The sequence below is a fragment of the Bombus fervidus genome, chromosome 15 (genome assembly GCF_041682495.2).
Source record: "Bombus fervidus isolate BK054 chromosome 15, iyBomFerv1, whole genome shotgun sequence".
Classification (NCBI taxonomy): Eukaryota; Metazoa; Arthropoda; class Insecta; order Hymenoptera; family Apidae; genus Bombus; species Bombus fervidus.
Window position 1 is genome coordinate 1,532,967 of NC_091531.1, and position 14,801 is coordinate 1,547,767.

The 14,801-nt window shown below is 36.6% G+C and overlaps 1 long non-coding RNA gene across 1 annotated transcript; it reads left to right on the plus strand.

The window, feature by feature from the left end:
• The first annotated feature begins 3,341 nt into the window (after window positions 1-3,341).
• Window positions 3,342-14,282, plus strand: LOC139995191 (uncharacterized). The gene is made up of 4 exons (XR_011801906.1): window positions 3,342-3,639; window positions 3,733-3,783; window positions 5,313-5,430; window positions 14,068-14,282. It is a non-coding gene; the product is annotated as an uncharacterized lncRNA (long non-coding RNA).
• The last annotated feature ends 519 nt before the right edge of the window (window positions 14,283-14,801 follow it).

A 14,801-nucleotide genomic window follows, 5' to 3' on the forward strand; every position in this document is an offset into this window, starting at 1 on the left:
TTTGTTTGGTTTGGGTAACATCACTATCTGTGCTATTTTCCATAGTGTAGGAAAGTACTGTATTCTTAGAATTGCGTTAAATATTATCGTTGTTAGTCTTATTGCCTTTGGGGGAAGGTTTTTTAAGATTTTCCCATTGATCAAGTCAAATCCTGGTGCTTTACTTGTCTTTGTTGCCTCAATTAAGTTTGTAACTTCTTGCGCTGTTGTGCTGAGTATGGTGCAGCGTTTATCAGTTGTGTTGCTGGCATTTTCCACTTCTTCATTTGTTTGCCATCCAGGGATGCTGTTATCAATTTCATACGGCGAAAATATATTTTGTAGGTGCTTTGAGAATTCTTCTGCCTGTTCTTCGTTGGTTCTAGCCCATGTGTTGTCCATTTTTCTGATTGCTGGGATTGTTTTTACTGTTTTCTTAATTTTGTTAGTGACTTTCCATAGGGAGTAGTCGGTATTCTCATGCGCGGATAGTGATTCGATGAATTTTGAGAATTCGTTATTATGATGTTCCCTTATTTTATTCTTTAGTTCCTTTGCAAGTTTATTTAGGTTTTTCTTGTTTTCTCGTGTTCTCTGTTTTTGCCATTTTGCTTTCGCTTTTCTTTTTTCCCTGATTTTGTCTAGGATGTCCTGCGGAATAATTTTTGATTGCCTGCTATTTGTTTCATAGGTGGTGGTTGCCCACGCTGCTTCCTGTATTATTTCTGTCAAAGTTGCTACTGCCTGCTCAATGTGTTCAGGTGTTTTCAACGGGATATTGCAGTTGATTTTGTTTTCGATCAGTTCTTTGAAAGTTTGCCAGTTGGTGGTTTTATTGCAAAGCGACTCTGACTTGTTATAAAGTAGTGGTTTGCTTGTATATTCTATTATAATTGGTGTATGGTCGGAGTTAAGCTCGAGGCTGGTTGTTATTTTTAATTTGCTTACATTTAGCCCTTTTGTTACTGCAAAATCCAACAGGTCAGGTATTTTATTGGGGTCTGTCGGCCAGTACGTTGGTTTTCCTGTAGATAGTACGTTGAGGTTGCTGCTTCTAATGTATTTTTCCAATGTTCTACCTCTCGGTGTGCTAATTCTCGAACCCCATAATGTGTGCTTTGCATTAAAGTCTCCTGCCGCTATATATTTGTCGCCTAAGGATTGGAAGTACTCTTCCCATTTTTTAAGTGTCATTTTGTGTCTCGGAGGTGCATATACTGCTGACATCTGGAAGTAATTGTCATTGGTTTGTATTGTGACAGTGGTTGCTTGTAGGTGTTCTTGATTTGTTTGACTATGTAAGTGATGCTTGATGTCATTTTTTATTATTACTGCAGTTCCTCCATGTGCTTTACCTGAGGGATGTTTGGTATCGTATATGGTGTAGTACGGTATTTTCATGTAGTTTTTTAGGGTGAAATGTGTTTCTGAGACAAGTAGTATATCAATATTATTTTTATACAAAAATATTTTAGTTTCGTGGGCTCGCTGTTGCAAGCCATTGGAGTTCCAGACTGCTATTTTCAAAATGTCCATCTCTATTTTTTACTTAGCAAGTTAGTGAGTAGTTGTAACATGATTGTTGTTTGTTGTGCTTGTTGTCTTAGTATTGTGTTTAGATCACTTACCATTTTTCCTAACATTTCCATACCTTTAATGGATTGTTTGAGCATTTCTTTGATGTCTGTAACGTCTTCGATGTTATTGTTTTCATTCTGATTGATTGCAAGCGTTGGTTTGCTAATGTTTTTAGTTACTTGTGCGTAGCTTCGTTTACCTTGGGGATCTATGTTTCTGCTTATAGCGTTTAGTTCCTGTTGTGCTTTCAATGTTGTTTCGTTATCCGTTATACTTTGTTGCGGTTGGTGGTTATTGTATGATCTGTTGCGAAGTGGAGGAAACAGTTTACGTTGTATTTGTTTCCTTATTTCACATCCTTTGTAGCTGGCTGGGTGGTTTCCGTTACAGTTATAGCATTTAACTTCTTCTATTTTTCCTGTGTATGGGCAGTGTATTGTTAGGTGATTTTTTGCACATTTAACACATGCCGGGCTTCTGTTGCAATAATTTTTTGTGTGTCCGTATTGTTGACACCGCATGCATTGTGGTATATCTTTTTTGTAGCGTGGTGGTTCCACTGTTACAATTGTATTTAGTATTTTTTTGATTTCATAGATTTCCTTGTTATTGGTTCTGGGTTCCAGTTCTATTAAGAATAGTGGCAATGGTTGCTTCGTATCGTATCTTATCATATCTTGTAATGTTTATTGCTCTTGTTTCATGGCCAATTTTTCCTAATTCTTCACTTAATTTTTTTGTGTTAGTTTTTGGATGTAAACCTCTTATAACTATTTTATAGCTCCTTTCTGTTTTGAGTTGGTACGTGTGGTATATAGCATTTTTTTCCTTTAGTTCATTTATCACTTTCCTATAAACTTCTGGGGTGTTTGTTTGAATTTTTACTTGTTCTAATTTTGTTTGTTTTATTGTGTAGTTATCCTTCCCGACTACATTGTTTAGTCGATCAATAAGCGGGTCTATTATTTGGGCCTCAACAAATATTGGTGGTGGTTTTGATATGTAAGGTGTTTTAGTTGTGGTTTTGCTTGTCGGGTCATTGTCTATTTCTTCCGTTAGTGAGCTGAAGGAGTTTCTTAAAGGTAATTCTTGCAGCCATCGCTGCTTTTCTGTATCTGGGTTTCCTGCAGCATTTGTGCCTGGAATTATTTTACGTTTTTTGCTAGTCTTTGCTAGCTTCCAGTTTTCGTCCTGGTAACTTATTTCGTTGTCGTGTCTGCACTCCTCCTGTCTCCGCTGCTCTTCCATTTCTTCTATTTCCATATCATTTTGGTTGTTATTATTTTGCTGTTGTTGCTGTAAGCCTGGTAAATCTGATGACCCTTTTATGTAATATTTTTCTCCATTGGTTGCAATCTTGATCGTTGATATCTGCTGTTGCATTGTTTGTCACTAACACTATTCGTAGCACTTCTCTGAATCACTTGACTGGAGCACACGTTTGCCTACGCACATCTGTTCGCCTCGGTTGCCCGAGCGAGACTGAGACTGTAGTTATGAGAATACTTTGAAATATCAAGAGCATCAGACACACACACAAATATATATCTTTAATGTTTCAGCGAGCATTCGAATACTTTCGTGAGCCTTGTACATAACACATACATGTATTTCATATATTTTACTATACTATAACCATATACAAAATTCGGAGTATAATAATCGTTATTTCCGGTGTTAAAGTCGTTATTAAACATTTATTTAATTAATCTTCAAATTGAAGTACAACTATGGAAAATTATTATTATTGAAGTACAACAAAAGAATCACATCTAGAATTTACAAGTATGCCACAAGGTAACTTCTGCGCAATGATCGTGTACATGTTCCACCTGTAGTTCTAAAGCGTGGCCAATCAGCAAGCAGCACCACTCCTTTGTCTTCACTGTTATTATAGAAATCGGTGCTGTTCAATCATCTTTCGTATTCGAGTCAAGGTAGAGTGTACATCGTATAAAAATTTACTGAACGTTATAATTATTTAATTTACCAAGCATTGCTTGGTAATGAGTATTAAGTGGAGAATTAAATTTGATTAGAAACTTGATGTGCAAAGTTTCTATATAAAGAGATTTAGCGAAGGTAAATATTTTATACATACAATTTTATAAAATGAAAAGATTCGTATACATTTTGGTTTTGTACAAATAATTTTAACTTAAAAATTTGTACTAGAATGGATGGGGTAGTACAGTAATCGGAATGGAAATTATTCTACATGTAAAAGTAAGTCGTAATAACAAATACAATTTTCTTCTTTTATGTTTTTTGTGTTTTCATTACATTTTTGATTTTCATATACATAACCGTTTTTCATTTAAAGAAGAATTTACTTTCTCAAGGACTTTTCGTACAAATTTGAATAATAACTGCTATTTTTGATGTCTTATTTTGACCTTTGTCCCTGTTTGTTTGGGCTAGTGTATCGCTTATTTCCTTTTATTGTTTTCGCGCTGTACTAATTTTGTGTGAATAATCTAGAAATATATGAGGTTTGGCAAATGAAATGATTTGATGTAGAAAACTCTAAATTTTCATGAAATAATTCTGAACTGCCATGACTGAGTGGAAACAAAGAAGCTCGGAAATGAAATATAAAATAAACCGCTTCGCAAATGTACGTTGAGGGACTAAATTACACGTTTCATCCAATATTAGTTGCTTTTTGTATTGCATTGTATTTGTAAATAATTTAACGTCATAACGATTTAGGTGGTACACATTTTTGTTTATTTCATTGCATACAGTGTTTAGCGTATCATAATATTGCTTTAAGAGGGTTATATTAGTATACTGAAGACGGTTATATTAGTAATGTTTATATAGGCAAAGTTCAATGTACACTATCAGAAGTATTTTTATTAATATCTCGGAAATTACTTTCAAAGACTTCCACTTCACCGATTTCGATGATTTTTGAATATGCTATTGAAATTAACTTGTTTTATAACTTTTGCTTATATATATAATTGCCGTTCGGCCATAGTTTCCCAAATATTCGCAAAAAGTTGTCGATACCACTACAGTGTATTTTGCCTATAATTGTACGTCTGTGACAACGTATGCGTCAGTATTAGTTGCCGGCAGCCTTATAGTGACAGGTATAATGACCCAAATGAAATCTAACTCTCATCTTTTGTTTATAGTATAATTCTCTACACACACACATGCACGACACACGCACACACACACAAAAGTAGTTCATACATACCAAACCGTTTAAGAGAAATAATTAAAAATAAAGAGTATCTAACGAAATATTAAAGCGTTATACTGTAGGTATTACTTTCACTTTATAACAAAGTAATAAAATACCTCAATATTTTGTGATATAAAATCAATTGTTTTGGGATTCATAGATTTTCTGTATTATACTCTAACATACTTCAATACATTTTTCTATATAATTGCACTCTTACTCAAAATATAGAGCTTAAAAGACAAAATTATGCTGGTGCCCAAACATTTTTGTAATCGACTGAATAGATATCATCTTCACATAAAATTAAGAGGAAAGAGAGACATTTAATAGACACCACAGTTCAAACAGAAAAAATTGGATGAAAATCCTCATATTTTTGTGCTCCTGACATAAAGGGGACGATATTTTTTTTCTCATTTTTAATTATATTATCAACTAATTTGATTTTTGTACATGAACACTACCGCATCCCCGCGCATACAAACCTTCCCTTATTCCTGTTTCTTTTAATATTATACTTCAACAATTACTTCATTTTTCTATAATGTTTTAGGAAATTATTTGAGGAGTCTACATTGCCAGAAATATATGGTAAACGCATTTTGCGATATATAAGGAAACTGATTTCTGAGCAAGTCAACACTTCATAAATTCTTTGCTATGCTGCCACGGTAAGTCCGTTTCTTTTATCCGCCCTTAATTGTAGGATACGCTATTCCATTTAAAAAAGATGAATTCCATTTATTCATTATCTTTCCTAATCATTATTTATAAATTACAAATGAAAAAGACAAGTTTCATTCTTGTTTAGTTTCATATATAAATACTTTAGTATTTATGTTAATTAACTAGATTCTATTGCGTTCAGTATTGGGCATGATGTTAATACAATACCAAGTCTCATAAGAACAAAATTATCTAAAATCTCTCAATTTTTTTATATTGCTATATATTTCTATACGTCAACGTGATATGGAGCAAGGTATACTATGTTTGAAATCATATTAAGAAACAGTTTATCCTTTCTTCTTCAAAAAGAATAAATGATATTCATTATAGGAAAGAAAAGCAGTAGAAATCCAGTTTATTTTTAATTCCTATAGTAGCGTAACAATATTTTATTATACACACAAAAATTTAACTCAGGATGGAATAAAGAGAAATTGTAACGCCAACTTTTAAGATAATAATTATAACAAATTAAATAGACTGCGGAAGTTTATGCAGTAAATATGGTGCATGTGAGGTTGCGCCGAACGGGGTCTAACAAGCATTTAGGGATATCTTTGCGTCGGAGAGCGCTCAAAGAATTGTTGCAAGTTGTTACCACGATGATTTTACAATAAACATCTCTTTGAGATGTGTAATGTTGTATTATTAAGTGTATATATTGGCATAAGTCATTCCTCTCTTACAGCGAGTACTACAGTTTCCCAACGTAATCTAATTAACGTTTAGTTCTCTTCTTTTTCTTCTTATTTTTGCTTATATATACATATAAATATATACCTATATATACATATAAATGTAATATATATGATATTCGACTACAGGTATAACAAAATGTGAGGATCGACTGTTAAGGGGAACAAATTAAAAATAGAAATATTGTATTTTCAGCTTTGCTTTCTTTGGAAGTAGTTATTGACAACTAAAAATCGGATGAGATCACTGTACACGAGCACGTCTCCTTAGATTGATTTACACAAAGTAAAGTTAGGGTAAAGAAGCTATGACATTCGGAAACGTAAACGATTCCAACGTCTTTCGAACTTTTATTCGTTCTTCTAACTAGTATTAGTCGACTTTCGTCAAACTTTTTGTTCTAATACATTTCCAGTTCCCCTGAACTTTTGTAAGATTTCTTTTACTCGATTTACGAAATACTTCCTTGAAGAGGAGCTAATAGTTGCTACTTGACATTAAAAATGCTTCCATCAGGAAAGTTCTCTCTTTAATCGGAAACGCGACGATGCTTAAAGTGTAGAAGCATAGAAAGGTGATTTGATGTATGAATTTCAAAAAAGCCTCATTGAAGTCTGGGGTACATGCAACGAATTCTAACTAAGAATTTAACTAGAAACTCAATTGTTACTTTTTTATTGTTGCATAACTATAGCACCATTACAAATAACGAAAATAATAATAACACATTTGGAATATAGCAAAAGATCCTAATAATCTGTATGACCACATTTTTTTCTAATTATTTTAACAATGCAGATTTACCATACGCTCGATTAGTTCTTGGAGAATTTCTGTTATTCCAAGCAGAAATTATTGCATCATTTTAATTATGAAGTAATTTCCCATATTTTAGATCAGAATTATTGATTTTCAACATAACTGTTACGGCCGTTCGCGGAGAGACGCGATCGCGAGAAGGCACGTCAACGGAAGTCGTAAATTCCAGTTACGATTAAACAATCGACGCCACGAACTGATCGATCCCCTTATTTCTGTTACGATAATAAGGGTGATTAGGTTGAGTTTACACGGTGTTAATGTCAAACAGCAATCCAAGACTTTGCCAACATAATTCGAACTCTCCCGAACATTCCCCACGGATAAGCATTCACCATTTCAAAACACACCTCCTGCACAGCATTGAGTCTCGCCCCCCTACGGATTAATTCAATTAATGGTATACTTTGTGTTTATATATTCTCCAATAGTAATTTAATGATATAAATGGTAATTACTTTGAATTACATACAACGGCGAATGGCGCTTAAGTTATGCACCCCATTGTACTAGTTAGATATGTTGAATGTCATAAAGCAACGTATCATGTGTTCGGTTAAACCAGATTCATACAACGGTCAAGCACAGTCGCTATCCTTTAGAATCAGGTGTTTAACGCCCTGATCATCTGTGTGCCACTCAGATGGCACTGAAATAGTTTAACAAATCTGCAGTAGCACATACTTTTAACTTCTACCCAGGGCATTTCCCTACGTCAACAACCGATGGTGGTAAATCCTGTCATAAACCTAGGAGACAATCAAACGGTCATGCCGGCAGTAATCCAATTCTTTCGTAACATAGTTGGGTCTCTCTCGAACATTCCCCATGAGTATGCGTTTCACCATCTCAAAGCACACCTCTCGCACAGCATTGAGTCTCTATCCCTCTTTGAATTGCTTCAGTTACAGGTGTATTTTATGTTTACGTATTCGTTTATGATAATTTAATAATACTAATAATAAAAATATTTTGGGGTCAGAAGTTTGGTCCGCTCGACAGATTTAAGCAGTTGCTCCTGAGCTTGATTATTGTACAATGTGTGTCGTCTAACGTCTGAAGAACCGCCCAGTTTTGGCGTATTAGACAATGTTATTTTGTGGAATATTCTAAGTGTTCCTCCTGAATGAGACAGCCTGAATTAAACTTAGTGAGACAGAAATATTTGGTGAACTATTGATAAATTGCCTGAACTGAGTGAGTTTGGTGTTTGGTTTTTTGCTTTTGGCTCTAATTTTTAAAATTGAATCTGTCTTCCTGGTCTCACCTACCTCTTCCAAGAATCCCCCTCCGATATCCTTTGGAATCATAAATTTGTGGGACTCTTACGTATGGTCAGAACTCAAGTGACCTTCTAGGCGTTGAGTGTGTCTTCGTGCAGTTATCCAGATACTCTAAACAAGACCACAGCCGTGACAAAAACTGCATTAGCGGTGATTGTTAATGACATAATACATTAACGTAATATATGTTACTAAAGAGTTATTCTTAATATTAAAAGATACCAACTTATTTTATTCTAAATTACTACTTGAATCACTATCAGTGGGAATGCTCGTTTCATTTGATGTTTGATTGGAAGTATTTATCAGGAGACAAGAAATATCGTTCGATATTGTAGATGTTAGGTTAAGTTTGTGTTTGAAAATGTTCTAAAACTTGAAACAGATGAGATAATTGCGAAGAATGTAAATTTTTGTATATATTCTAGATATTTTGAGAAAGAGTTCTTTCCGAATCTCTTGAATTCTTTATGACGAGATTCTTGGATATCTTTGAATAACCGATCGATCGCAATTGGAAATTTAACTTATGAACAAAATTAAACCTATTATTATAATTAAAAAATTAAACTTATAATTCTGTAGTTTCGCCAGCATATGTTTCAAATGTTAAAGAGTTAAGCTGCAGTCCGACTGATAATGTCCTAAATATTATAGAAAATCTTTCTACAATATTTACATCAATACCAGTTAGATCTGATGTTAGGGTGGCATTGTGGAAAAACTTACGGACAATACTTTCTCATCGTTCATGTTTCTGCCATATATATCACTTGCTTAGGTACATCAGTCAACAATCCAATTTCCGATCGAAACCTCCTAATAATGATTTCCTTCTTCTTGGTTACAATCTTCTTTTCCTCGATATTTCGGGCTTGCCACTTTTTAATATCTAACTTGTAAGAAATATGTAGGAGACATTTCAAAAATTTGATACACCCCGGTAAGCGCACTATAAGTGTAACCCCTTTTTTAACTTTTGAAACAATTTTGCGTAGCTTTTGTCGTCTATAGTGTTTAATAAGACCAGCAAATTATTTCAATGCGCTGAAATACATTTATTATGCAAAGAAGAAGTTTTATTATACAATATATACGGAAAAACGAAAGATTTAGAAAATAAAATATCTTAAAAATAAGAATATGTTTATAAAAATATTATTTCAATATTTTATAACTCCGCCTTTTGCTTCTATAACTGCCAGTAAACGTTTTCGTATAGATTTCGTATAGATCTAAATAATTTTTTATCAAATTTCCGACTTAATGATGTCCAGTTTCGTTCGATGTATCATTTTAATTCCTGAATGATGTGGAATTGTTTTCCGCTTACATATGATTTACGCATACACTGGTCTGGTTAACTGTGCTCAGAAAGGTTCGATGATGGCATCAACGAACGCCTCTACCTTGCCCCACACCTGCTCCAAATGAGGAGAATATCTCTTAGCGTTGTCCAATAATACACCCAAATATTTTACTGTACTTTTAGTTTATATTTCTGTGCCTCCAATATCAATATTAAATATTTTCGATACGCTCTTCCCCGTCAACAATATAATTTCTATCTTTTCTTGGGCCAGATGAAGTCCCGTGTCCGCACACCATTCCGTGACGACCTTCATGGTTTCCCGAACCCTATCGCCGATGTTTCGTAGCTTTCTCATCGCGATGCCCAGGTACTATAACTAACCTAACGCCACGGTGTTTATATCGTCGTAATTTAACCCGGCAGTGTAATAACAAATGTCCTGCTTTTCGAGCTGTTATCAAAAAAACTGCACAATTGATTTCAATGTATACTGTCGTCAGTTGAATTGGATGCTGAAATTAAACAGAAGCGGCCAAAATTAGAATATTGGAAAGAATTATTTAAATAATTGGAATGCTGTCATCCTAATTAATTTCTAATCTAAAAACCACGAATAAAAATATTTTTGTGTATTTCACATGCAATTTAATTTGACAGAGCTTTGCTGTTTTCTTAGAGGAAAGAAAATTAAACTTCTGTATGGGACGGAATTCTTTTAGATCTAGGTGTAACCGCTGCGTAAGTGGCTTATTTCTGTTTACGAAAGTATATAACATATTTTCCTTTATTCACCTTTTTTTTACGAGGAGTGAAAAATGCACTTATGCATACCCGATAACCAAAGCTGTTGGATTATGTAGGGTTCGGCAAGATGTTGAGCGTTTCCACTTACTAAAAACCCCTTCTCTATCCTCTTAATAGACAGGCACATGAGGCCTAACACCACAACCGGGGGATTTTGATTATACGTGACTGTTAAATCAGAGTGCATTACGTTTTAAATAAGTGTACTGACTTGTTGATGGTGCATATCCTCATAAGCAGAAATCTAACCTCAATCTTACAATTGTCTCAGTATTTGAAGTACTCCATGCAGCCACATATTCACCTGTTTTATCCCCACTCGCATTGCAGAGAAAAACTATGATGGGGTGTGCCTAAGGGCACGAAATCATCGGATTCGTCGAGGAAAGCCTCCGCTCGGTGGGTGAGGGAATTGGACGTTGCTATTAATTGGTTAATTTCTATGTTGACGGTTAGAAAAGAATGCTAGCCGTCCTTAAGAGAGAGTTCCTAGCGGGAAGCGTCGTACGTGAGGAAAGCAGATCTCCCGTATCTTGCCGCAATAGGTGACAGATATACGGGCTGATAGAATAAAGACTGTTTGTCAATCTGAAGGACTTTAGTTAACTAAATCCTAAGATTTGTAGCGGGTCCTCAGGCTAGCTGAACATATACTGTGAATGATGCATCGATATCTGGCGATCATCTTGCCCGAAGAATGGGGTCTGTGTTTGGTGAGCCATGAGGCCGTTGGAATATTTACTGTTAAGTGTCGGTACGGCTAACTCTTTAAAGAAGAACTATGGAATTTTATACTTCTGTTAAGTGAAACGTTCATCCCGTGACCGCGAATACGTTAGGCGACTAGTTGTCGCCTCGAGCCTAAGCTCATTATCTCAAGTCTGGAACAATTGTGTTTGAGCTATTTTGCAAAGGCTACAGTATTTGGGGTTCTCCAAGGAATTCAAACGGCGGAGGAGAGGGGCGGTGTCCTTTCATCTCCGACATATATATATGTCGGATCATCTTTGGAAAACGGGGCGTGTGATGAGTTTTGCTATGAGTTTTCCATAATTGTCTTATACCAAATGATGTTTGTTTATGGGAATATATTACAAAAATTAACAAATGACATCAATGATAGAGTGCTCGAGATGCCTATGACGATGAATTTAGGTTCGATAACGAATACACGGTCAACGGGATGACGATTGCGATTAGGAACTCGATGTTCGTGTTCACTGGGCTAGTCGAACTTATCGGCTAGCACCTCAGTGCAAGTGGAACTGCGCTTGTATACTCCTCTCCGTATTCCTTGGGTCAGTCCCTGTTTTTAAGGAAAATTATTTAATTACTTTATACCTCTGTTAGATACACGTCCCTCCCGTGATCGTGGCTACGTTCAGTGACCCATTATGTCACTTCGAGCCCAAGCCCACTGTCATAAATCTCGGATAATCATAATTGACTTAACTTATAAACAGCTATTTCTCAGTTTTATTGTTTATGTACGACTATAATAAAAAGTCTGGACTAAAGTATGGGGAACTATCCCAAACATTCCAAAAGAAAGGCCCCAATGTCCTTTCATCTCCGACGCGGCCATCCTGACAATCACACGTCCTTGGGTGTATCTAAAATATTGTGTTTTCTTAATATTAGGCTCGATGCAACTTTCATTATTTACCATTCAACTAAATGTTCCAATAATCCAAGGGTCCTGTTCAACAAGCAAAATTTGGATCAGTTGTCTTAATAACAAATAAAAGAAAACAAAAATCAGTAAAATTGTGATGAGTATTCAAAGTGCTAGTTACATCGTGTTGATTACCAGTCCGATCGTAACGAAATAATGGGCCATTCTCGAGTTCGTACCCAAATGAATCTCGTTTTTTCGAGATCGCACGACCACGCAGAGCTTCGTTCCACGGTTTCACCGAGCTTGGGTACATTTTCGTCCCGAAGTGTATGTGAACATATTACACGACCTCACTTAGCTTGGTTACATTTTCGCCCCGAAGTGCATGTGAACACATCACACGGTCTCACTGATCTTTGTTACCTTTTCGCTCACAGACGCATCTGAACTCACTCCGCCAATCGTGCTAATGATTTTCCGATATCAGGGCACTCATATCGTCATGCTCAGTGTCCTGTTTATCACTACAGACATCCAATTCAGCATGAATACAGCTATGTGGCATTTTTCTCAATCTATCATGACTGTATTAGTATGATCGTTTACCAGCTAATGTTTTTAAAGTATACCTATCTCCCTCCAGAACCTCTGCTATTACAAATGGACCCTTGAATTTTGGATCTAATTTAGTTTGATTCTTTTCCTCATATTTTTCGTAATCCAAAGTCACCCGGATTGTATCTAACTACTTTGGCTTTTGTTTTATCGAATCTTTGTTTATCATACTTAGCGCTATTCTCTATATCTTGTAATTCCTGGCGTCTTACGTTGGAGATATCTATTTCTTTTTCTTGAGTATTTTTAGGTAACACTAATCCGTAGGGTCTTGCTATTCTGCCTATTAGTAATTCCAACGTACTCGCTTTAGTCACGCGATTGACGGTATAATTCAAAGTCAATTGTATTTCGCCAATTGCATCTTGCTATGACCGCCTGGTCGTTTCCATTGTTGTAAACATATTTTTTAATGTGCCCATAATACGCTCTACCTGTCCATTAGCTCTATTAGCACCGGTTGCTATTAAGGGGAATTTAATATGTTTACCTTGACAGAATTCTTGGAACCCTTTACCCGTAAAACATCTTCCTTGATCCGCTATTATACAGTAAGGACTGCCGAACAATAATATAGCAAACTTAAGCGCTTTGATGGTACTAAGAGCATCTATTTTACGAGTATGACGCAGTTATACAAATTTAGTGAAAGCATCGAACTAAACAATAACGTATTCTTTCAAATGACATTTACCGCCTAACTTGCCTGTTATGACTATGTGAACTGTATGCCAAGGTATGCTGGTCCTAGGTATAGGATGTAATTCGGCTTGTATTTTACCTGAATTTGCCTTAGAAACTTGACAAGCATGACAGTTCTCTACGAATTTACGAACATATTTCGCCATTCCTTCGAACCAGTAATACTCGTATAGTTTCTCAAGCGTTTTATCCCAACCTAAGTGCATAATTGACTGGTGCACATGATTAATAACGGACCACCTAAAACCTCTTGGCACAATGTGCAAGCAGAGAGTTCTGCCTCTTCTTTGTATTTTACGATAGAAGGTACCAGATCTTAATTTATCTTCCACGAGCTCATCGTTTTGTAATTTATTGGCGATTTCTGTAATTTGGGGATCGCGACGTTGTTCAGCTAATAGCCAATCTTCTGAGATTTCGGCCAGTTTAATTTCTTTCTCGATAATCTTGTTAATTATACGGTGATCCATGTAAAGAAAAAGAAATCTACGAGAGCCACTCGTTTGCCTTCTCGATACATAATATCCAAGTTGAAAGTTTGCAAGTAGGCTCACCACCTCTAAACTCTGTCATTTAAATTTACTTTATTACTAGATGTTTTCAAAGAATTACAATCAGTTACAACAAGGAATTCTAGTCCATGTAAATAGTGGCAAAAATGTCTAACGGCGTTTCCAACTGCCAAAGTCTAATTTTCAAAAGTAAGAAGCTAAACCTTCTTTTTTTGCAGGTGGAGAAATCTTCATGGATATTCCGCCGCTGCGGGCAGCAGCAGAGCAGTGTTGAACTTTTACCGACTAAAACTCCACGTTGGCCTGCCTACGCGTATGATAAGACTGCTCCGTGGTCTCCGTCTTTGCGAATTACTATCGGTGCATTCTTCGCGTCCCTTAATCGAGCCGATCCTAATGTATTGGCACCAGTGGAGGCCATTGCCCCTGGCGCCATCCCCCTGCTAGTTGCGTCCCGTTGGGGGCGGTGGTGGAGCGGCCCTGGATCGCCTGACCGCCATCCCCCCTCCTCCCATCGCGTTATCCCACAAGGGTGAGAGTTTCTCTTTCTTTTTCGTATTTCTGCTGCTCGCGCAGCATCGCTTTTATAATCGCCGAGAGGTCAATCTCTCGCCTATGACGAGACCCATAACGTGTACTGCCCGCGCCCGGAGGCAGCAGCCTTATCGTACGTGATGATCCACAAGATCGGTCCCAACACCGAGCTTTGCGGAACGCCGCTCTCGACGGGCCGCCTTTCCTCCTCCTCCCTGCTGGCGTAATATACTCACCTGTCGTCGAGATAGGCGCGGATCAGCCGAGCGAGGTAGCTGGGAACCACAAAGTATTCCAGAGCCTCCACTATCCTGCCCCACGGCATTGTGTTGAACGCGTTGAACGGCCAGCAGCGCCGTTTCCATCTCCCCCGTTGCCAGGGGGCCCTTCGTGCGAAGTTCTCGGGTCACCGTTCTAT